At 42.9% G+C, this 23,359-nt stretch overlaps 1 protein-coding gene across 2 annotated transcripts in view; it reads right to left on the reverse strand.

The window, feature by feature from the left end:
• Positions 1-22,179, reverse strand: part of DAAM1 (dishevelled associated activator of morphogenesis 1) — a 633,974-nt gene extending 611,795 nt beyond the window's left edge. Inside the window, exon 1 of one of the 2 annotated variants that reach the window (XM_069207027.1) lies at positions 22,055-22,179. The gene's annotated coding sequence lies outside the window, so the exon portion shown is untranslated. The remainder of the gene's footprint in view (positions 1-22,054) is intronic. The other variant, XM_069207028.1, reaches the window with a different exon arrangement.
• Between the last annotated feature and the right edge of the window lie 1,180 nt (positions 22,180-23,359).

Raw genomic sequence — 23,359 nt, forward strand, 5'->3', positions numbered from 1 at the left:
CAACAGAAAGGCAAGATGCATAGAACGCTCGGCTCTGAGAAAAGAGGTTTATTTGTTGTTTATCATCTTTAGTTGGAATTTGGACACAGCGGACATATTCCTCCATCTATCCGAGGTTGCGGGTTTGAAAACCATTTAACTGGGTGATAGTAAAACATGGTTATTTACAACGTTTTGAAACGGTACGAAGCAATATATAAACAAGCATATAGGTTCCGCCTATGGTACCTCTATTAGCTTTGACATTTTTTTTTAAACTAAACGATCTCTACGGGGGTGGCGGGGTTACTGGTGTGCTCCATGTCTTAGGGAAGGAACCCCACAACAGGGTGAATCCTCGGGCCTTCATCCGTTCCACATGGCTGCGGAGTGGTTGCTCACCTTGTATTGTATTGTATCTGCCACAAGGCAAACCAAATGCCTTCATGCGCGATCCCCCCCGTCTCCCCTTGCAGGGCCCGGCATTGTTGCCCTGACCGCTGACAGAGAGCAGTTCATACTGCATGCAATCTCCCGGAGCACCACGGCAACATCTGGTGAGGCTTCCGGCAAGCTAACTGAGCACCCGCTTGGGTTACTAGCTTCACTCATGCCTGTCTGTGAGCTACTAGTTTCCAGTTTAATAAAATACATAGTGTCGATGTCGGCAACCCTCCCTGGCAGACATTGGTAAACGGCTACTTAGCATAAAATGAATGAACTATATCAGACAACACACATTCGTCTCATAGTATAATAACAGCAAATAAAAGGAGCAGTGTCACCCAGTGTACTAAATAACTTATAGCGCCATACATGGTGCGCGAATATCAGGTGTTTTTGCTATACAATTATCTGACACTGTAAATCTAATTCCGGCCTTTCTTGTGCTGCACACCACAAACGGAGTTGCCCCTACGCGCTTAGAAGAACAGGCATTCTTACCCAGCTCAGTGAGAAACTGTTTATCAACCCTGTTATAGTGAGAAGCAGCCAGGAGCAGCTTTTCACCCATTGCATAAAAGCACTCTGCCTCGCTGAACCAAAAACACGCCGATCCAAGGCCCCATTATCACCCATTTCAACCTCGTAAGATCTCGCAAAAGATGTGGCCAGAATCACAGGCATGTTGAGGCCGCTGAGACTCGAACCCCGATCTCCAGTTGCAGAATCAGAAGCTCTGCCCATGAAGCCAAATTCTCCCTCGCGCCAGATCGTAAAGGAGGCAGGAGAAACCACCAAGGCTGTGGATTTGCCTGGCCATTAAATACACAGAGGGTGGGTAACCCATTGGTAACCAAAAGGACCTGGGCAAATCATACAATACAAGCTACAATGGTCCAAATGGAATTTTTTTTGACAAAAAAGATTTTACCAACATATAAATATACCCATGCAGCATACACCTTTGTAATTAACACAAAATATTTTTATTTCTAAACCAATGATATGAAAATATTCAATTTATTTATAAATACAAAATGTGTTAAACATTGTTGCCCCAAACACCCAAAAATATATAGTGTATGAAAAAAGTGCTTGGGAGGGAAAGAACAGAGAAAGAAAATTCAAGAAGCACCTCTTATTTATTATTCAAACAAATGATATACATCAGAGCCTGTCAGTTGACCATTCAACAATATATATCACACATTTCAAAAGGGTAAAATGTCCAAATCACTATTGCCCCTTGGTGATCTCAAATAAATAATCCAGGCTCAATCTAGTTTGTCGCTTTATTCTTTAAGATCTCCTTTTTATGGGCGAGCGCAAAGCGCTCCGTCCATTCTGTAATCTCTCTTTGGGCTTCAAACCACACCCATGCCACGTCAGTCACTTACATTGGTTCGTGGGCTTGCCTTTTAAAATCCGCTTGCTTTCATTTGTGAAAGGCATGCATATGTCATGCCTTTTCCGGTGTTTAGCCCACCTACACAGCACCGGTAAAGTACCAAAAACATACGAGGCTCGATGTTTTTAGCCTGGGGTCCGGACTACTTTACCTTTTTATTTTCCACGCAGCGCAATCGCGCAGCATTTTACATAGCACATTTGCACTGCGTTTTTTTTATTTACAACGCTAATAGCTCCAACTCGAACAAATGCGAGACCCCTTTTATTGAAAATGCTTGTTAAGATCTGCAATCTCCATTATCAACTTCTGTACTTCCTCAAGTGCTATTTTTACACCCAAGACCATCCAATGTCTAGAACAATTATTCTCCACAAAGCTAAAACGATCCTTAAATTTAGTATTATCTACAGAAATTGCTGGTTCATTCCTCACTTGGAGACCCAGAGGGATAGTGTTAGACTGTAAATGTTTAGGTAATTAATAAATTGTATATTGTCATATGATTGGTTTAGAAATACAAATATTTTGTGTTCATTACATAGGTGTATGCTGCAAGGATATATTTATATGTCGGTAAAATCTTTTTTGTCCAAAAACTTTCCACTTGGACCATTGTAGTTTGTATAGTGTGGACCTGCCTGGGGCAGATAACGGGTATGGGTCCATTCCAACCGCGTGACTCCATGGAAGGGAAGTAAGTCCTGAATAACTTGCAGGAGGTGTCCTGTACCCGGTTTTACTGGTGTACCAATGGGTGCACTATTTAGCACACTTAAATTCATCCAAGTATTTCAGTGAAGCAAATCATGTGCAAGAAACCTAGAACCATGCTCCTTACTTGTACTGCCCCTTCTCCACCTTGAACTATCACGCCACCCGGTTGCAGCCAACATGGAAGATTATTCCAATCCTCATAAAACAAGCAATGTGGGAAGGAGTGGGCAAACAACAGCACAAGACATAAGGAAACAGGGGTCAGTAAGTTGCCAAACAGCAGGAGAAGAGTGGGAACGGAACGGGACAAGCAACAAGAGGTGAGGGTGTTAGGCAGCCTACAAGTGAGGGAGAAGAAATCAAACATAAAATGGTCCAAGCACAGTTGGAGAGAGACAGGTCTGTGGACAGTCATGGAAGGTCAAAGGGACCAGACAGCGATGGGCACGAGCTGCTGGGGACAACTTGGTCAACAAACAGCATGAAGATGGAACACATGCAGTTGTATGGAGTACAGGGCTAAAATGAAAAAAAAAAAAAAAAAAAAAAAAAAAAAAGAAGAAGAAGTACTTCAGAAGCTCACGCCCAGTGTGGAAGGACACTGGTTGCAAGCCACCCATCACCAACTGGAAAGAGTACTTCCTCCAGGCTCCAGAGAACAGCGAAACCGAAGGAGAAGAGAGGAAGTACAGCCTGATGACATGAGTATTCCTACTGACCAATGAGAAACAAGAAAGGGAGCGTGACTGGAGAAGTAAGTAATGGGAAAGCTGTGGGCGGGCTCTAAACCCGTGGGTGGACTGTGAGCCTCTAAGTTCCCCCTCACCCCCCTCCCAATACAAAAGATTTCACCACAGTGCAAGCGCTGTGTAGGTGAAACCTAAACAAGTTATTATAGGCACTGGAAAAAGAGATACACGCCAACAGATGGATGTCAAAACATGAGGCAAAGGTAGGCCCATTTTTAGGTCTGATTTGCTGCAACATGCATTGTGTACCAAGAGGCCTTGAGCCTACCCATTGCTTACCATTTATTTGCTGCCTCCTAATAGGCCAGTGCTTCCTGTTCTTTGGCTTTGGGCATGGACCAAGTACGGATTGATTTACTTTTATATTATTCTTTCACTGTCCATCCACTGCTCGCAGGGATTCTGGAACTTTCTTTTTTCTTTATGGTTTTCATCCTTATTGCTTTCTTCCTGTCACACCCTTCCATTTATTCTTCCCATCCTAAATCCCACCAGTTGTCTGCGTTGCTTCTTTCCCTCTCACCCACCAATCTTGTACATGTTGCTTCTTATCCTCCCACCCTTCTGTTGTCTGTGTTGTCCCCACCACCCTTCCACCCTGCATACGAAAAAAAAAAAAATATGACGTGTCACAGCGCTTTTTGTTTTTTAACTTTATTTTTTAGCCAAGCTGCACTGCAACACTGTTGTACAGCATGGCTAAAAGACGAACACTTCTGCATAGTTGAGACTTATTGCCTTTGTCAATATTTGTTTCTAGTGTTATATAGTTCCTACAAATATAGCAGGACTGTGTATCAGACCAACACAAACTTCACAATATAGAAGACTCCATATATACCATCAGCAGGTGTTGTCGTATCTCGGAAAGCTCACAGTAGAACATCCAACACCCAAACAGACCAGAGAAAGATGTTGTCAGCAACCTCAAACATGACACTATGATTCCCAAGGAATCAGTGGAAACAGATCTAACTCTTTCGTTAGTCACTCTTGTACACCCAAGGTAACACAAGAAAGATACGAAAAGCATTTTCTGAATATTTATAGGAATGATTGCATTTTGGTGTAAAAAGTGTGAGGTGCAATTATTAGATGAAACATATTAATGAAATAACCATTGTCAGAATGGTAAACAATATGAACAATTCAACCATGGTAATTGTGGCTAATGGTTGTGTTCTCCTATCTGCATCTAATACTATACTAATGACAGCATAGTAGGAGTACCTTCTGCCAGATCAGTTAGGATAGTCCAACCGCCATACCTTGGTGTTAGGTGTCAGGAAGCTAGTACAGTTTATCCTCCTTAGCAGGAACAAGGTCAGAGAGTCAGCAGGGTTGAATGTGTCACAGCTTGTAAAGGTTTTGTGATAATCCAGCACAGAAGTGCTGCTCTCGCTGAGTCACAACACGGAAGCTGCTTATGTAATAAAGCAGCGTTATCATCACACTGGGAGAGTGATGTAGAGCAACTCATGCGTTTTGGCAAGCTAAAATTAAGTGTCTCCTAAAGAGCACACCTAGGAAGCAAAAAAATTACACTGTATTCTAAAATGTACAACCCTGGAGCTAGATGTACAGAACAGGGTGTCAGTGACTATCAGAAATGTACATATAGCACATTCACGCAATAAAGTGTAAAAAAAAAAAGTTACCATGGAAAGGCGATGTCAATTTAAGGAATTTAATCCAAAATGGCAACTACATGCAAGCAACGCAACACTAATTTACAAAGAACGCCCTGATACCCATCAAATACACAAAAGTGATTTTAAAGCTCGCCAAGCAACATTTCTTTAGGTAGTCCACATGTACTGAAAGGCCCATCCTGCACTCTCCAAGAATTGAAGACAACTTGCGTGACTGCGCAAATAAGGAAATATATAAACCTACTTCTACAATCTGCAAAAAGGGAGGTACTCTGAATTTCACATTACCAATTAGTTTATTTTAGTTTTGTCAGACTCTTTCAAAAATATAATTATTCCGACGATGTTAAATGTTTTACGCACATCAATATATTTAAATAACTTGCAAAGGCTTTTATTGATGTGGGACAAAACATTTTTGTTGAAATTCTTAAATAACACACTAAAGCACAGAGCAATTTATGAAAGTGACAGGAAAGCCAAAAGCATGGGTTCTCATGTAACCTAAAATGGAGAGGTTTTTATCACAGGAATCGTTTTGTGCCGAATGCTGACATTCTGATTATTAAACTGCTGTTGTCTTCTGGCTGCATAACGCGACAACTCCTCAGCTGTTAAAACATGTAAATTGCTCTTGCATCTATTACTTTGTTTTTAATATATCACGTCACACCTCACTTCTCCCTTTCTAAGCACTCATTATTATCCAATTTAACCGTACTCAATTTAATGAACTTCGGAAGGATGAAACGCTGAGCTAGCCTTTCAGAATTTAAACATGACCTACAGATAACGTCAGTGTGTAAACTGCATGTTTCAGTGGCGAGCTTTCAACTCATTTAGCCATCCTGCCAGTAATCCTAAATATTTCAGAAGTAGACCCATAAGCGACATACAACAGAAAAAGAGCCTAGACTTGCTGATTTGAAGTGTGGTGGGTCAGTAACAATAACATTAACAATATTTACATAGTGCTCATGGCAAAACAAACCTATCTTCGCTGGTTCTTGTGGTACTGGAATGTCTCCTGAAAGTCAGCACCTCGCTTTCTAAACAGGTAATCTTATCAGTTCTGGTCTGCTGGTGCCAGTGGACTTGTGGCTATCAGCGAGGCTTTGCTCCTCCTACTCGGGAGTCTGCTCTTCTCCAGGCTCTAGTACCAGGACAATCCACAATAGCAGGGCTTCTTGCAGAGCCCCAAGCATGTTTCCAGCCTTGTCGAAAGCACCAATGCTCTCAGTCTTATTCCTGGCCAGATGTCTGTCTTGGCTGGTGGAGCAGAGCATGTCCAGATGCAATCAACCTGCAGGCTCAAAGGGCCTATATGCATCTAAACTGGGGGCACAGGCAGAAAGCAAAGACCATTCGAGTTAAGGTATCGGGTTCAAAAATCATAACCAGAGCCCAACAAAGGAGGCCATATCTAGCATATCTCATGGGCAACTTATACTTGGTCTTCACCAAAGGAGGACACTGACAGAGGCAGGAACTAGTAGGCCCTAAAATCAGGTTTCACTGGGAGACCAAAAGGCCTTGGCGATCACAATAGCCAGAAACCACAGAATGTCAACTGGGCTCACACTTCCCAGACAACTTGAGGAACGAGATGCACTTCGCCAGCAAATCTACAAAACGAACTGCCAAATAGCATAACTATTTTATGTCAGTCTTTTGAGTTCAAGCAGGTATTTGGGCTGCATACACATATACTGCCGCCAAAAAACATAAAAGAGGGAAACTGCTAGGTAGCCAGTGAGGCATAGTCCAGGGATCTTCTCTAGGGGAGTCAGAACGACCTTATCCTGTGCAGACAAACCACTATTTTGTCCTACATGAAATACGTCCACACAGAGAACATCAGTCATACATCATGAAGTTCAAATGAGCATCACCAATTACCATGAACAAAATAACATATTATATGACACACAATATAAAACACAAGTACATTTTAATTGATGGAGGAGTGGTAAGCCTTGTCCCCCACTATTTCCTGAAATAAAAAGGCCTCTGCCCCTGAACTATGGATTCTGGTGCCCCCATTAGATTGTCACCCAGAAACTGTGGCAAATTGGTTGTACCTACCCTGAACTACAAGCTGGGGTAGGTGGTACTGTCCAACAGACTATTTGAGGAATTATACAGTATCCTGTCAGACTTACTCTGGGGGGTGGGTAGGAAAAGCACGGCATTACACAAGTTATATGACCCATTGCATATGAGGGACTTGGGACCACACACTTTACATCATGGCAGTCAAACTACAGTGGCTCAATGAGATGGATATTGCCTCGATCCAGGAATATTAGCAGTATGTTCCTAGATGCACCACCGATTTGCCACAGATGTACTTTTTCAGAGGCTGACTTCTACCACATGGTGCGGGCATTTCAGAAAATTATAAAGTTTAGGGAAGCAACGTCATAAGTGTTAGTGAATTAATGGACAAACTGCTCACAATGGAACCCACTGCATACTTGGTAGGGGTTATACTCAGGGTAAAAAAAGAAATATACTGCAAAATGTATCAGTTTAGCAGACAGATGACAATGGCATGGGAACATCTATTGCTCCTCACCTTAAAGACTGGCTGTGCGATGTTAAAAAATGGGCCACTGCAGAGACAGATGCATGGCATTTAAAACGCACTCAAGTGGTCAGGGGCACTCCAGAAAGGGTGTAGGACTTGGATATGATGGCACATGAGCCCAATTCAGATGTTACACCCACCTAAATGAATATACACAGAGTCAAGAGAGGGAAATTGATGCGCACGAAAGCTTCTATACTGAGTGGATAAGAAGACACCTCCAAAACGTGAATGAGTCTAATGCGCAATAAGCAGCACACAGAAATATCCTTCATTTGTAAACTTCATCTCCCCCATCCCCCCACAAATAAAGATGTATCCAAACCAAAACGTGTCTATGACAAAGAAGTAGGCCAAGTGATACAAATGATAAGGAACACAGTAAATACCACCAACTTTCCACGAATTAGTGCAAGGGAGAATATCGCAATGGTTGTCAAGATGTTGAAATTACTATATATCGATTCATTCTACTCACCTCTAACATAAAACTAGTAACATTTACTGAACAAAACAGGTGAAAAATGTACACCATGTTTCCCTATACCAACTCATTGCTGTCCTGTAAAAATAGAAGGGTTACCTACACAAAGCTTTGGGGGGGGAAAAAAAATCAATAAAGAAATACTTGGAAATAACTGCGGGTGGGAGTAGGGTACACTTTGGGTGCACCACAATGCCATAAGAGCTTCTAGTTCTACTAGGGAAGACAGAATACAGCATGGAGCACTCAGGAGTTTTATGTTGTGAGTTCAATAGTGGAAAATATTGGCCTGGCTAGAAAAAGGGCAGGATTCGCCTGCACAGTTTAGACACCGTTTTTAAAAACATTTTCTGCTAGCTGTGAAAAAGTAGTAGTGATGACAGTAGAAATGGCAAGGAAATGAGAATGGTCTGCAGATGCTCTAATGTTTTCTGAGTATATATTTAGGAAATAGAAACACCAAGAGCAAAGCTACGCAAAGACCTCTTCCACTTAGCTCTCCTTTGCTTGCTCATTGAGCTTAAGTGTACAGCCACAATACCGCAAGAGAAGAATCTACATGTGTGCAACATTTGTGTAATTTCCTTTTTTATAAGCATTCAAAAATTCTGAGCAATTATGCTAATTATGTGAAATGTAAATCTGACATTTAGCTGTACGTTTGCACAAAGTGCATCCTCACCTCTATTTCTGAAGCGATGATGCATTTTACACAAAAGATATAAACAAAAAATGCTGCGTACAACAGCCACTCATGTTATGTTCATTTGTGTTGTTCCCTTGCTCCTACGATACCATTTTTTTTTTTTTTACCGAAGCGGACTTGAATTTACACAATTTAAGGAATTTAACATAACAAGTGTACCGAAAAACACCGGAAGTTATATGACATTATGTTAACGAAATGCTTGCCCAGGCCTAGAATAAACCCTTTGCCTTCAAATGACACGCCCAATTCCGGGCCATGCCTTGTGCCTGGCCACACCCTGGCCGATTCCTGATTTTGCATTGACTAATATACCCGGAGGAGAAAATATTAATTCCTTTTGTAAATCCACGTGCAATAATTTCTTAGGAAGTCCCGCCTCAAACCCCAGACAAATGCGTAACAGCTGACTTGGACAATTTCCCATAGGATTCAAATGCTGCCTTCAAAAACATGGTATCGTAATAGAAAAGCAATAATGCCTCCTAGCTGGCAGCTGTCGCCCTTGACGACCAAAGTCGTAGGCGTACAGCCAGATAATCCGGGCACTAATAAAGACCACACCATTTTTAGGGGTACAAATGTTCTCGCTTGTGAGAAGCGAACCGCAGAGAGTGAGTGCTGCAGGAGTGTATTTCTATAACTTTACAGATCACCAGTTATATTAAATAATGTCTTAGGACTAGCCTGGGGGCTTTGCAAGTTGCATTTTATTATTGTATTAGATAAACAAAGGTGCAATGAAAGGGCGGGGAACGCCACGTGGTTGACTATAGTTAAATGTTTGCTATTCTGACAATTTAATTACACTTTTTAAATGAGGTTTAATTACAAAAGACAATAAAGATTTCAAAATCTGGCACACGCGTGTGATTGTTTTATTTGATGTACATGTGTGCATAAAGGATTAATTCAGTAAAATAACACGCAGACATGACGTAAAGGTAAATAGGTACTAAAACATGCAGCAGAGACACACATTAGGACGCTGAAATAGTACAGTTTAGTGTCACGGTACAACCCTCAGTTGCCCCCAGTCTTTGACCACCACAATGTCGGTAAAATGCGTGAGATTAACTGTGCACGTAACAGTGCAGAGTCTGTGTACAGTGCGTCAAGCGCCCGGAAGAGACCAAAAGGTGGCATGTTAGTAATTCATAGCATGCAACAGCTCCCAAAACCGAGGTGTTTCAGTTCTTGGGAGCGCAACTTTTGAGTAACAATCCTATGGCAACTGCTGACTCGGGCAGCACGGGTGTGGCCAGGGCACCCCACAGGCAAGTGCACATTACCACAAAGACCCGATTATCTGCCCTTTCAAGATGTTAAACGGTTTTAAGGGCCGATTATCCTCACAAAAGTCACTCCCAGATTAGCTTCAACAGTGGCGCGAGGTAAAATGTGGTGGTTCTAGTGGTCAAATCTGGATTTAAATTAGAAGAGACTAATGTAAATCCACGCTTTTACACCAACAGAAAACAATGAAAAAGCCAACAGGTGTTGCTTTGATATAGAGCCTGTACACAGAAGGAAAATATATTGTCCCACAGGGCATGCAGACCCGCAGGCACACATTTTCATAAAGTCCAACACATGCGTGCACAAAGACCAACAATCATAAATACCGTGTAGGAAAAGTAAACAAGTGGTGTGTATCAGAAACGTGCAGGGTGGTAAACGCTGGAGGTGAAAGCATCGAGGGTCAGAGGGTGGTGTACAGCGAAGAAACACACTACCGTACCCGGACCTAGACCTAATTTAATATTTTCAACTGATCCATCATTTGATCCTTTCTCTTAGAACTTTACTATTCTGGGGAACTCAACTTTCATTTGGAACTTTCTCTTGCCCAGATATTCGTTTTCTATGTCTCAGTCTTTTTGTGACGAGTTCGCTGTCCCTTTTCAAACTAAGATTCAGAATACCTTTGTTAAATTCTCCAACACTCAAGAGCCGGGTCAGGCTGAGATCTCCCCAATCTCTTTAGAGTTAACCAAATATGAAAACACTTGTTCATCCTCTGCATCGAGGTTCTCTACTCTCGCACCTGGGACTATCTATTCTAATCTTCATGAAGCCTCAAATCCTACTCTTCTTTCTGCCTTCTCCCACTATTTCCCAAGTGAAGGCTCCTTTTCTGAATTAAAAAATCTGCCCCTCAAACAGCCCCCGCCGATCCCTGTCCTGCGAAAATGTTACATCTAGTTGCAGATGCAGTGGCCTTGCAGCTAACACCAACTCAATTCAGCGATTGGATCCGGCGGTTTTCTGCAAACCTGGAAAAAAGGGATCATGGTTCCTCTGGTTAAGCAGGCTAACCGGAATGAAAAACATAAACTCTGAACTGCCTGCTTTTATCAACAGTCAGGATTTGCTTGACCCCTCTCAAACTGGCTCCAGGAGTGGACACAGAACCGAATCTGAACTGAAGGCTGCAGTAAACAATATTATATCTACTGTTGATGCTAGTGAGTCACAGGTCTTGTTACGATAGATCTGTCCACAACTTTCGATACTGTCTCCACTTCCTTATTGATAGTCCGCCTTTCTCAGTTGGGGATCAGAGGTAAAGCTTCTGAAATACTCAGTTCCTTTCTAGGAGGCCAGTCTTCAAATACTTTGTTCCTTTTTAGTTGTAAAGTCTCAGTCAGATGTGGGCAATGCAACTCTCACTCCTTACCTCTAGAGGTGTACCACAGAAGTCATCCCTTTGTGCTACATTATTTAATTTGTATGTTATCGCTTTAGTCAAGCTTATGCAGTCTTTTGGTTTCATTGTGCCATTGTACGCTGACAATACTCAGGTCACTGTAATTGTGACAGATGACATGCAATCAGTTTCCCACATTTTCAAGAGTTGTATAGTGGTCATCAGTAAATGGATGAAGGATAATTTCCTAAAACGTAATGCTGATGAAACTGAGGAGCTCATCTTTGGGAACCACCATTTGTTTTGGTCCAACAACTGGTGGCTGGCAACCTTGGGCCCCCTACATGCCTTTGTTAAATCAGCAAAAAAAAAACCTGTATAACATTAGATGAATGTCTGGCCTTGATACGCAAGTAAATCAGACAGTCTTGTCCTGATTTGATATTATTCGATCGCTTAAGAAAATATTTCCCTAAATTCCAGAAACGTAAAGGAAAACTGTCACTGTAGCCCTAATCCCTTCTACGCTACACTACTATAATGCACTTACCTCCGATAAATCAAAGATCCTAACCAAGTTGCAAACAGTGCAAAACACTGCAATTTGCTGTATCTATGATATTACACTTTACTGTTCATTATCTGGTGAGCTTAAAAAATTACACTGGTTCCCACTGATAAAGAAAATTGCCTTTAAGGTCATCTGTATTGTTGTATAATCAAGGTCCTCATTTCTTCAGGCATAGTATCTTCCTAGTAGATTGTTGTGTGAAGCACAAAGCAGATGGCTAATAGTCCCTAGAGTACAGAAAGCCCAGTAGGGTGGAAGGTCCCTCATCTATCCTGTAGTCAAACTTTGCAACTACCTTCTCTTTCTCTTGTGCCTCAGACGCCCTGTTTCCAAGTTAAGTTTTATGGGTTTCTAGCACCTTGACGCCTTTGGGTATATGTAAGCTATATAAATCTTTTTCTGTTCCATTCCTCTGGGGAGCACTTGGTAATGTACAACTGGGGTAATGCATTGATGTGCACTAAAGGGACAAAGGGTAATATCAGAGAGGTCTCAAGAAGGCACACAGGGGCATAAATACCTCAAAATGTACTTTTTACTCCCCCACCCCTTCACATTATGGGATTTTAGAATTTTACCCTTATAGAAGGTTTACGATGACTGAAAATAACAACAATAAAAATACCAAGACCTCATTAACCCCTTAGTTGCTTAGGCCAGCCTGCCCCCTCCCTCCACCCCCAGTGCTGAGCCCTTTTTTGGCTATTGGGGGCAGTTCACGCTTAGGCCTTCATAACTTTTTGTCCCCATAAGCTATCCATGCCAAATATGCATCCCTTTTCCCAACATCCTAGGGATTCTAAAAGGTACCCAGAGTTTGAAGGTTCCCCTGGAGGAGACCAAGAAATTAGCCAAAATACAGCTAAAAGTTTGTTTGTTTCAGAAAAATGGGGAAAAAGGGCTGCACAAGAAAGCATGTGTTTTTTTTTCCCATGAAAATGGCATGAACAAGGGTTTGCTGTGCTAAAATCACCACCTTCCCAGCTTTCAGACACAGGCAGACTTGAATCAGAAAACCACATTTTTCAACAGAATTTTGGCATTTTACTGGGACATACCCCCATCTTTACAATTTTTTGTGCTTTCAGCCTCCTTCCAGTTAGTGACAGAAATGGGTGTGAAACCAATGCTGGATCCCGGAGAGCTAAACATTTCTGAAAAGTAGACAAAAATCTGACCTCAGCAAGGGGTCATTTGTGTAGATCCTACAAGGTTTTCTTACAGAAAATAACAGCTGAAATAAACAAAAATATTGAAATTGAGGGGGAAAAAAAAGAGCCATTTCTATCCATGTTTTCTTCTATAACTTTTCCAGCTATGGCAGATTTTTGAAAGCAATACATTGTTACATCTGCTGGACTCTTCTGGTTGCAGGGATATATAGGGTTGTAGGTTCATCAAAAACCCTTGGTACCCAGAGCCAATAAATGAGGTGCACCTTGCAATGGGTTTTTATTCTAGATCGGGTATACAGCAATTCATTTGGTGAAATATAAAGAGTCAAAAATAGGTATCAGGGAAACCTTTGCATTTCCAAAATGGGCACAAGACAAGGTGTTGAGAAGCAGTGGTTATTTGCACATCTCTGAATTCCGGGGTCCCCATACTAGCATGTCGATTACAGGGCATTTCTCAAATAGACTTCTTGTTTATACACTGTCTTAAATTTGGAAGGAAAACATGTAGAGAAAGACAAGGGGCAATAACACTTCTTCTTCTATTCTGTGTTCCCCCAAGTCTCCAGATACAAATGGTTCCTCACTTGTATGGGTAGGTCTACTGCCCGTGACAGGAAACGCAACATGGACGTCACATTATTGCATTGAAATCTGACGTGTTTTTTGGAAAGTGCTTAGCTGTGGATTTTGGCCTCTAGCTCAGCCGGCACCTAGGGAAACCTCCCAAACCTGTGCATTTTTTAAAACTAGACACCGAAGGGAATCCATGATGGGTAGACTTGTGGGGCTCTCACCAGGTTCTGTTATCCAGAATCCTTTGCAAACCTCAAAATTGGGCCAATAAAAAACACCTTTTCGTCACATTTCAGTGATGGAAAGTTCTGGAATGTGAGAGGAGCCACAAACGTCCTTCTACCCAGCATTTCCCCGAGTCTCCCGATAAAAATGGTACCTCACTTGTGTTGGTAGGCCAAGCGCCCGCGACAAGAAACGCCCTAAAACACAACATGGACATGTCAAATTTTCACACTGACAACTGATGTGTTTTTTGGAAAGTACCTAGCTGTGGATTTTGGTCTCTAGCTCAGCCAGTACCTAGGAAAACCTACCAAACCTGTGCATTTTTTTCAAACTAGGCACCTAGGGGATCCCAGGATGGGCTAACTTGTGGCACCCTCACCAGGTTCTGTTATCCAGAATCCTGTGCAAACCTCAACATTTTGCAAATAAAAACAAAAAACTTTTTGCTCACATTTCGGTGATAGAAAGTTCTGAAATCTGAGAGGAGCCACAAATTTCCTTCTGCACTAATGAGGTTAGACACTGATAGCCGGTATCTGAAAGACAAATGTGGCTACTTTTACCCTTTCTTACTAATTTATTTGACTGATTTGTTTAGAGGGGCAGGGAAATGTTTGTATGTAGAGTGAATAGATCAAATGGTCTCTTTAAATCAAGCACTCAGGTACAGCCACACAGGTTACATAGATGCACAAATGCTCACAAACAGGTAGGCAGTCACATATGCATAGGTGTAAAAGTCTCACGTTAGCTCAGAAAAATACTGTCACTCCAGAATTTCTAAACACCAGTATTTGAAATTCCAGGATTTCTTATGAATTAACTAATCATGATAAAGACAGAGCTACAAGTCCCAGAATGCAACATTCTCCGTCTAAAAAGCCAGAACTGTGTTTATGTGCCACACATGGCATAGGTCTCTTGGCTGCCACAAACCTGGGTGGAGAAACTGGGGGAAAAAAACACAACACACTTCTTTTGCGGACTTTGAAAATCTGAAGGTTGTTTTTGGCCTTCTGCTTTGAGATGTTTTCTGTTTTTACAATGTCTGCACTTTAACCAAAAAACACAACGTACTAAGAAACAATTTCAACAATCTCCATTCACCTTACTTCTCTCAAACATGTTTATAAACAGGCATGAAGCGACCCATGCAATACACAGTGATAATGAGGCGTGCAAAAATAAGAAACCCGTTGTGTTTTGGTCCAGAACGCACTGCTGGACTCAAATGATTTCAGAAAGGACTGGCGTTTACCTAACACAGCACCAATGAAAACACTGGATCCCACAGCAGTGATATTGTGCAGAAGCTACAACCCATTCTTGAAAAAAGATGCCTTGCAGCTCATCGTAAAGCCCACAATACCACTTCTCGCATCAAGACCCATAGTAAATTGCCAACTACATTCATAAAGCCAAACCTAAAAAGTGTATGAACCTGGGTGACCATTTTTGTCCCTGCGCCTCAGTTACCCATTTACCCCATTCATGTATTGCACACCACATAAACTGCTAATAAAAACTGGCAATTGCTTTAATCTTCAGCAACCGTTTGATTATATCAAGACATTTCCATTTTGTTCTTTAGACCTGCCACCGAACATGTGGCATGGGGTCAAAGAACAACATTCAGCAAAACAACAAGCGTAAACTGTCAGGGACATGCAGATTGCCCCTGGAGAAACGTACTACATATAAGTAGGAGCCTGATGTTTTGCAAAAGTAGCAGGTAAAAAACTTTGGGCAAAAAAAGAAGAAAAAAAAAAAATCACAATAGTCAATTTGTAACCTCACGCTCATCTACTTAAAATAAGGTTTTACTGGTCCAATACATCGCACTGCATTCAGAAGGATTTGTCTTTTATTAGAATACAATCAGAATACCAGTTTTGCAAGAATATCACCCATTACAAGGAAGACATTAGCGGCATACTGAATTCGCCCACACATACGTTGTGTGCATTGGTTTACTAAAGGGTTCTCCTTAGCAGACACAGCACACACTTCAAAGTTAATCAAACAATTCACCTCTGACCAGGAAGTCATTTTAAGAAATAACATGAGTACATCAAATACAATGCACCGCCTGTTACAGTCGCAATGTCCACCTTCTACCACAGATCCAGGTTTTCGTTACTGAGAACGAAAAAAAAGTTATTTGTAACACATTAGAAGCATCCTCTTTACGCTATTTCTGTAGGAAACGCAGGCCAACAACAAACACAAATAAGCACATTTTGAAACAGGAATGTAAATAAAGTGAACATATGGGTTGATTCACTGGCAGAACAATAGGTTTCTCTCTTACCAGGAAACAGATCTCAGTGTGTACCCAGTTAACATCAACTGTGGACCTGTCAACATTGAGCGTATGTGAGGAATTTGGTATGAGGGCCACAGGGCAACGCTAGTGAAAGCACTGTACAGTTCCACTACTTCTTTTTGCACACGAGAAACTTTGCATGCATTTATTACAGGTCAATTATTTTCGGGTGCCTTTATTTCAGACGATTAACCCACTGCTTCTTTTTCCATTAGGTTTAGTTTTTATTTAAAAAAAAACAAGTCGATGGGGTATCTGGAGTTTTTGTTCATGTAAATGTATGCTTTTAAAACAAGCAATGATTGTTGTTTCATTTCTTCAGGGGGGGGAGGGGGCTTTTGACATACATCTCCCAATTTCTGACCATTTTGCTTGGACTCCGCTTCCTGCATTACTTATCTTGCAGCTTTTGATACCCTACTTTGTCCCTCAGGCATCACCCATTTCCCATACGCTGCACAACCACTTCCTCGCTCCTCACTGTATTGTACTTTTGTCTGGTGGGGAACATCAAAGGGACAGGTTCTGAATGAGACACTCTCAAGGTGGTTTCCTTGTTCCTTATTATGGTGGCAAGAGAATTGGCATAAATGGCTCACCCTAAAAATGATAGCAAAACAGATAGAAAACCTTAAACACTTGTCCAGAAGTCAGGCCACTCACATACTATGTTAACCTAAAGCCATCTTCCAAGATCTTGAACACAGATTTCCTATTAACTCACGAGTAATTTATGATCCAGGTAATACAGTCTGTCATTTTACTGATTTGTCTTTTTGTATCCAAAAGTTACAGTTTCCGTAAATAAAAGAAGCAGAAAAGAAACATTCAAGAATTCACAAGTCTACTAATGTTGAGGAGAGAGATTACTGGCAAGCTCAAGAGAACTACGTTAAAATGTATTTATTATTTCTTAATCACCTCATGCTGCTTCAGAGTACAAATGTTGGCAGTAAAGCGAACCATGGTTCAAGGTCCATTGAAAGAAAGGAAGGAAGACAGCCCAGGGTCACTGTAAGAAATTGGGTTTTTAGTTGGTATGCACCTAAACCAGGCAGAACCCACAACTCTAGTCACGGCAAGTAAGTCACACACCAAAGATAATCAGTGCTCACCCCCTGGTAGCTTGGTGCAGAACAGTCAGGCTTATCCCCGGAGGCAATGTGCAAAGCGTTTGTGCAACACACACACACACACACACACACCAGTCACAGAATAAATACACTGCAAAAACAGCCTCCACACAGGGTTATATAAACAAAATATAGTGTATATTGTACATAAAACATAGGCCAAACAACATTAATTATACACACTGCGCATACTATGCAAATTCTGAAGCAGTACTCATTTTCTTGTCAGGGCAAGAATCAAAACTGTCATACAGTATAATATCAGGGTATGAAATGCAACAGTTCGGTTAAAACAAGAGAACATAGAAATTACCAGTTATCTCTGTAAGCACCTGCACTCCTATTACACTTTATGTGGTAACTGGGCCCCAAACGTATGGCCTAGAAGAACCAGTGGGCCTGTCACAGGGAATACAGTAAAGCTTTCACAGACAATTATTTAGATAATATTTTGTAACCTACTCAAGTCAAAAACGACATTCCTTACAATGAGTCGGGCAAAGGCTGCCTACTGAACTGTTGCCCTAGTTGTGGGGATTAAGCGGATTGCTATTACAGTGCCAGCCAGGGACCCTAAAGAGGGGGTGTCCCAGTCAGGCCTGGCACTGCAAGAGAAAACAAAACAACTCGGGCTGCCTGCGAAGGTACACCAGGTGGCTCTTGTCAGGCCCTGCTGGGCTGACGTACGGTTCTCAATAGCTGCCTGGCCACAATGTCTGTCCTTGTGCTGGTTGAGACAGCTTCGGCGGCCCACTGGCCAGTTCACCTGTTTCCTCTCAGTGGAAGCATGGCACTCTGCTCCTTCCTTTCAGGTGCACTGTGGCCACTGTTAGCAATACTGGAGGTGGGGCTAACTGTTGCCTTGGTAACTATGTTTCAGCCGCAGGCAGCGAGAGGATGATGCTCTGCCACAGCTCCAGGCTGTGATGATGATAGGGCCTCAGAGTGCTCCTCCGTCCAGGGTGAAGAGACCACATGGCCCCCCTCTGTGTCAGCGCGTATCCCGCTACAGACATGTGACGCACTCAACTACTGCAGCGGGAAGCGCTACCCCACGCTCCCTCTGTGGACAGAGCGAGCTAACCAGGGAACAAAAAGGAAGACTTGGAACAGCACGTTGCTATCGGGTGTGCGAGGTGAAAAATCCCCATGGCAAGGTGCCTGGGGGGCAATCTCTGTTGGTCCTAGGATTCCCAGATATGGGACAAGTCCTCACGCCCTTTGGAGACACTTTAGAGGCACAGAGAAACAGGCAGGCCAGCTCATCCACCTAAATTTAGGAATTGTAGTCCTTTCTTCAGCCCAGCAAACAGCATTGCAGTCCAATAAGCAGTTAGTAGGGATGGTGGTATCACCTGGCACACAGTAGTATCTCAGTAGAACCTAAAGAGACCAAGGTCAGGGCACTAGGAGCAGGGCAGGCCAACACACACAGGCAAACGAATGGCTGTTCCTTCTGGCAATCCAGCAGAGCCTGATGAAATCAAAGACAGAGAGCAGCTGGCAAAAGGGTAACAAGGAGGAAAGCAATCCAGTGAGCTCTTTATGCCACCACACAAGTTACAGGCAGCAGGGAAACACCAGAAGAGCCCAGATAAGTCCTTTGTGCAGCGCATCAGTCCTTCTCAGAGAGGTTCAGTCCCAGTTCCAAAAGTGCTCTAAAAACCAAGGCATCAGAGCCCCTGTACTTTTACTTAAACATGACTTTGGTTCAGGGGTGACTTCATAGAAATCCTTTCAAGTGTAACACAACCCCTTTCAATTCAGCCCTGGCTCAGACATCAGCAGGGGGTAAATCAGCCCCTTGTGTGAGGGCAGGACACCACCTATTGTCATGTAAGGTATCAATCCAGCCCAGGAGGACTATCAGTATGCGGATGATGCAGATGCCTCTTCTATCACACCCAGCCCCTCCTGTGTTGTGGCTGTCAGGGGTGACGTATGTGTAATAAATGGGGAGTTTAGGCCTTGGCAAGTAGTTTGAGATGCCAAGTCGAGGTGGCAGTAAACTGCACACACGGGCACTGCAGAGGTAGGCCTAAGAAAGGTTTGAAGAGATATTTCTGTGGATGGAGCAATCAGTGCTGCAGACCCACTACTAGCATTCAATTTACAGGCCCTTGATACATGGTATACCACTCTACAAGGGTCCTACAGGTAAATTAAATAAGTCATACAGGTGTAAGCCAAGCATACCATGTTTCAGGGGAGAGAGCACATGCACTTTAGCACTGAAGTGCCCAGAGTCTTAAAGCCAACAAAAATAGGGCCAGAACAATAGGAGGAAGGCAAAAAGTTTGGGGATAGCCCGGCAGAAAGGCCCTTTTTCAATAGACAGTCTTTGGTGTGGGTGGCCTGGGCCAATGCCCAGCACTCTAGCCTTCAAAAGGGGGTGGGAACAAACCTGTCTTCATTACTTATTCAAACAACAGCATCCCTCTCACTTGTTTCCACTGATTATATTTAAACTTATTTTACATATCAGAGGAGTGTTTTTAACATCTCATCAACCTCTTTCTACTTCCCCTCCTATCTTCCTCTTGCCCCCTGCCACTACACGGGCTTCAGCCCCCTTTCTCCCAACAACAACATGACACCAGCGTGACATAGCTAGGCTGTGGGAGATTCAGGTGAACTGGGGGAGGTACAGAGATTTTTGTGTGCTCTGATGTAATAAACTGGGTAATCACCTTTGAACACACAATACACCTACCTCGCCTCCTTTTATTGAGGGCCCCAAATTTCTTTTGACCCAAGGAGCTATCAGAGAAAAAACGTCAGCTTTGTCACTGAATGTTGATGCCACATACAGTGTTACTGAACAGTCCCTAAGATAGTAAAATGTGTGTAAAGTGTTTAAATGTGAGCAGTAAAAGAGAACCTCAGTCCATAAACCTTGCCTGCTGTATTTTAAAATAGTCCCCAACAGTACTGCAAGCTTCCAACCTACAACCATCAGCAAATGCTCTTCATGTACCTACTACCACAGTCAGGCACAAAATAGCATGACTTGATCGTCTCAAAAAAGCACCTGTTGTACAGTACCAAAACCATCCTAACCAGAACCTACAAGGCCAGCCAATCATGTAGCCAGTGCCGGCTATTTTTATACACAGACCAGAAAGGCATTTATCTATGGTACCCCATTCTGGTAGGAGGTGCAGCTGAAAACATCTTAAACAGGTACTCTGCAGTGATTTACAAAAAGACTCAAGTGGCATGTATGGAAAATGAGTGGCTGAAATTATGTGCCAAGCCCAGGGCACCAAAATACATTTAGATAGATGGCCCTGCCCCACTGAAAAATAATGCTCAATATTCTGGTGACAAGGGGCAGGTGGTAAAAACACATCCTTATTCAAAAATACAGTAAGTGTCTTGGACTAAAGGCATAAGCAAAAGACTACTTCCCTCCCAAATCCCCACACACTTTTTAAAGCACAAAATCTGTTCCTCTTACCCAAGACCGAAGCGATATCACATTATGCCCAAGCACTGCAGCTGCTTGGGCTTGCAAACACTGTTTGGAAGTAACCTGGCCCCTGGATGCTTTTATTCCACGCCTCAATGGTAGGAACTCCTTTATTTGTGAGAGTCCTAGTCTGTGTTTATCATTGAATATGTTAACTGGGAAGTATCATGGAACTTCACATCATTAACCTGTCTGTGGCCTAATGAAGGGCAAATATGCATCGCTTTTGTGCTTGATAGTTGGATAAAGTACACCAACACAAAACAAACATGCATTGACAGCAATGTAGACTGTATGAAAATACACCCAGCACATTTTGTGTACTCTCTCAATCCTCTTTAAATACTGTCCTTTTATGCTATTTCCTAGGTCAATTACTCATTTATATGTGGAAATCATGCGTGTGGTATACAAAAAGTAAAACAAACCAAAAAGTTATCTTTATATGTTACGTTAATTTGCTGTTTATGTATTATAAATCCGTTCTATTTTAATTGAGGACTATTACCACGGAACGCCATTACTTGTCGTGACATCATTTCCCGTGATGTCATTGTAAATTGTATAAGCCAATTACTTTCCCCTCTATTTTTCTTAAGAGTTGTGCTCTGCATAGAGGTATCAGTGGCAATACCTATGGTGGAGAACAGCTCCATCCAATGTCTATATTACTCCCAGTAAGGAGGTGCACAGTGTGGAACAGCCTTCGCTGACTGACGCTGCACTGATCAGGTGTTAAACTGATTCTAGTTACTTTAACTGTGGCGGAAGAGATTTTGAATAGAGGATGGCACATTACCAGCAATAGAAATGAGGTATCCTACGACTTAAGAAGTATCTCCTGTGAAATTAATGGGCATCAACAAAAAATGGCATAAGAAACCAGTTCCACTGAAACCAGGATCACTCACAGCATCGCCACCGATAAGCGCGGCGTGCACATAAATTGCACGCTGTTTTATCATGCGCGGACTTCTCAGCTGACGAAATACAGGATCGGAGTGAGATTACCAGGCAACCAGCGTGCCAAACCCGCCGTGCCCCCGCCCACCTGGAACCGGCAGGGCCAGTCTATTATCTTCCTACCTTCGCCCGCAGCAGGTAAGCAGGCGTTGCACAGAGCAGCCTAAACAGGCTGCTGCGGCCATGCCACTAGCTCCGTAAAGTGAAGGCCATTCACGGCCAATGTCTTACCTGAGGACCCATGCATCCTCCTCCCAGCCTAGCACTCAAAACACAATAGCTCCCACAATAGCGAGCGGTTCCCAGCCGCTCTGCGTGCACCCGGCAGGTGACATCATCCTCTTCCAGCCTGATAGGATGAGCTTCAAACATCCAATACGCATGCGCGAGAAGGAGGGGCTCTAGTTTTCTGGGAATTGTAGTAATCACGTCGTTTCAATGACGGCCTTAGCTTCTCTAGGGACTACATTCCCCGCGAAGCCCCCAAAGGCTGAGTACAGGAATGTGCTGTCCGTTGCGAAGGAGCTTTAGTCTTATCTTGGACCTCGCGTGTCCAGTTTACTTTCTGGGAGGACGGTGCTAATCGGTTGGCGGTTTTTCGGCATACGCAGTTACGGGTTCTTCGTTACTTGCGCTGGTGTTTTAAGAGAGAGGGGTGAAGGGGGCAGCCCGGGTGGTTTACCTCAACGAGTGGAGCACATCCGTGGTGTTGTAAGAACGGCCGCCGGGGAAAATTGAAGACGTACTGCAGTATTCTTACTTAACACACCCCTTTACTTCCTCGGCCAGTGCCCCTCCGCTGCCTTCCTCACAACACTTCATCCTCAGTCGGTGGGCTTTTAAGTTGCGGGGTCCTTATAGAATTATACTGGTGGAAGGGAGAGACGTAGAAAGCGGGCCACAAAAAAGGAAAGGGAGAGGCATTGGGCGCAGAGAGAGAAAGTGGGCACAGTGAGTGGGGAGAGAGACAAGTAGGAAAAGTGGGGCGCAGAGAGTGGGAGGGAATGATTCACTGAGCGTGACAGAGCGGGAGAGGCAATGCGAGTTGGCACTGAGTGAGAGAAAGAGCGGAGCACCGAGAGAAGAGAGACTGTAGGGGCACAAAGAGACAGCAGAAAGTAGAACACAAGTCCCAAAAAAATTATTGGGGGGGAGAAACCAAGTTATGCAGCATGCAACTGACATCACAGTGCGTGACATCGCAAAAAGTGGCATCACTGCCCATTACCTCACAGGAAGTGACATCACAAGAAGTGACTTAAGATCTTAAGACCTTCAACCTATGCTTAGAAGGTCTATCATGAGTATATTTTAGTGCATTACGAGATTTAACAATTGAAAGCTGATCACTCAAGTCTGTAATTTGAGTTCCCTGTCGGAAGGAATTAACAGCTCAAATGTGGATGACGTTTGCTGACTAACTACAGTAGACAAACCACTAATTGCTACAAGCTAGGCATACTAAACTTGGCACCAATAACAAAGCTTAGATTGTGCATTACATTAAAAAAAATTATAACTATAATTGTGCATTGT

This window comes from Pleurodeles waltl, chromosome 9 (assembly GCF_031143425.1).
Source record: "Pleurodeles waltl isolate 20211129_DDA chromosome 9, aPleWal1.hap1.20221129, whole genome shotgun sequence".
NCBI lineage: Eukaryota > Metazoa > Chordata > Amphibia > Caudata > Salamandridae > Pleurodeles > Pleurodeles waltl.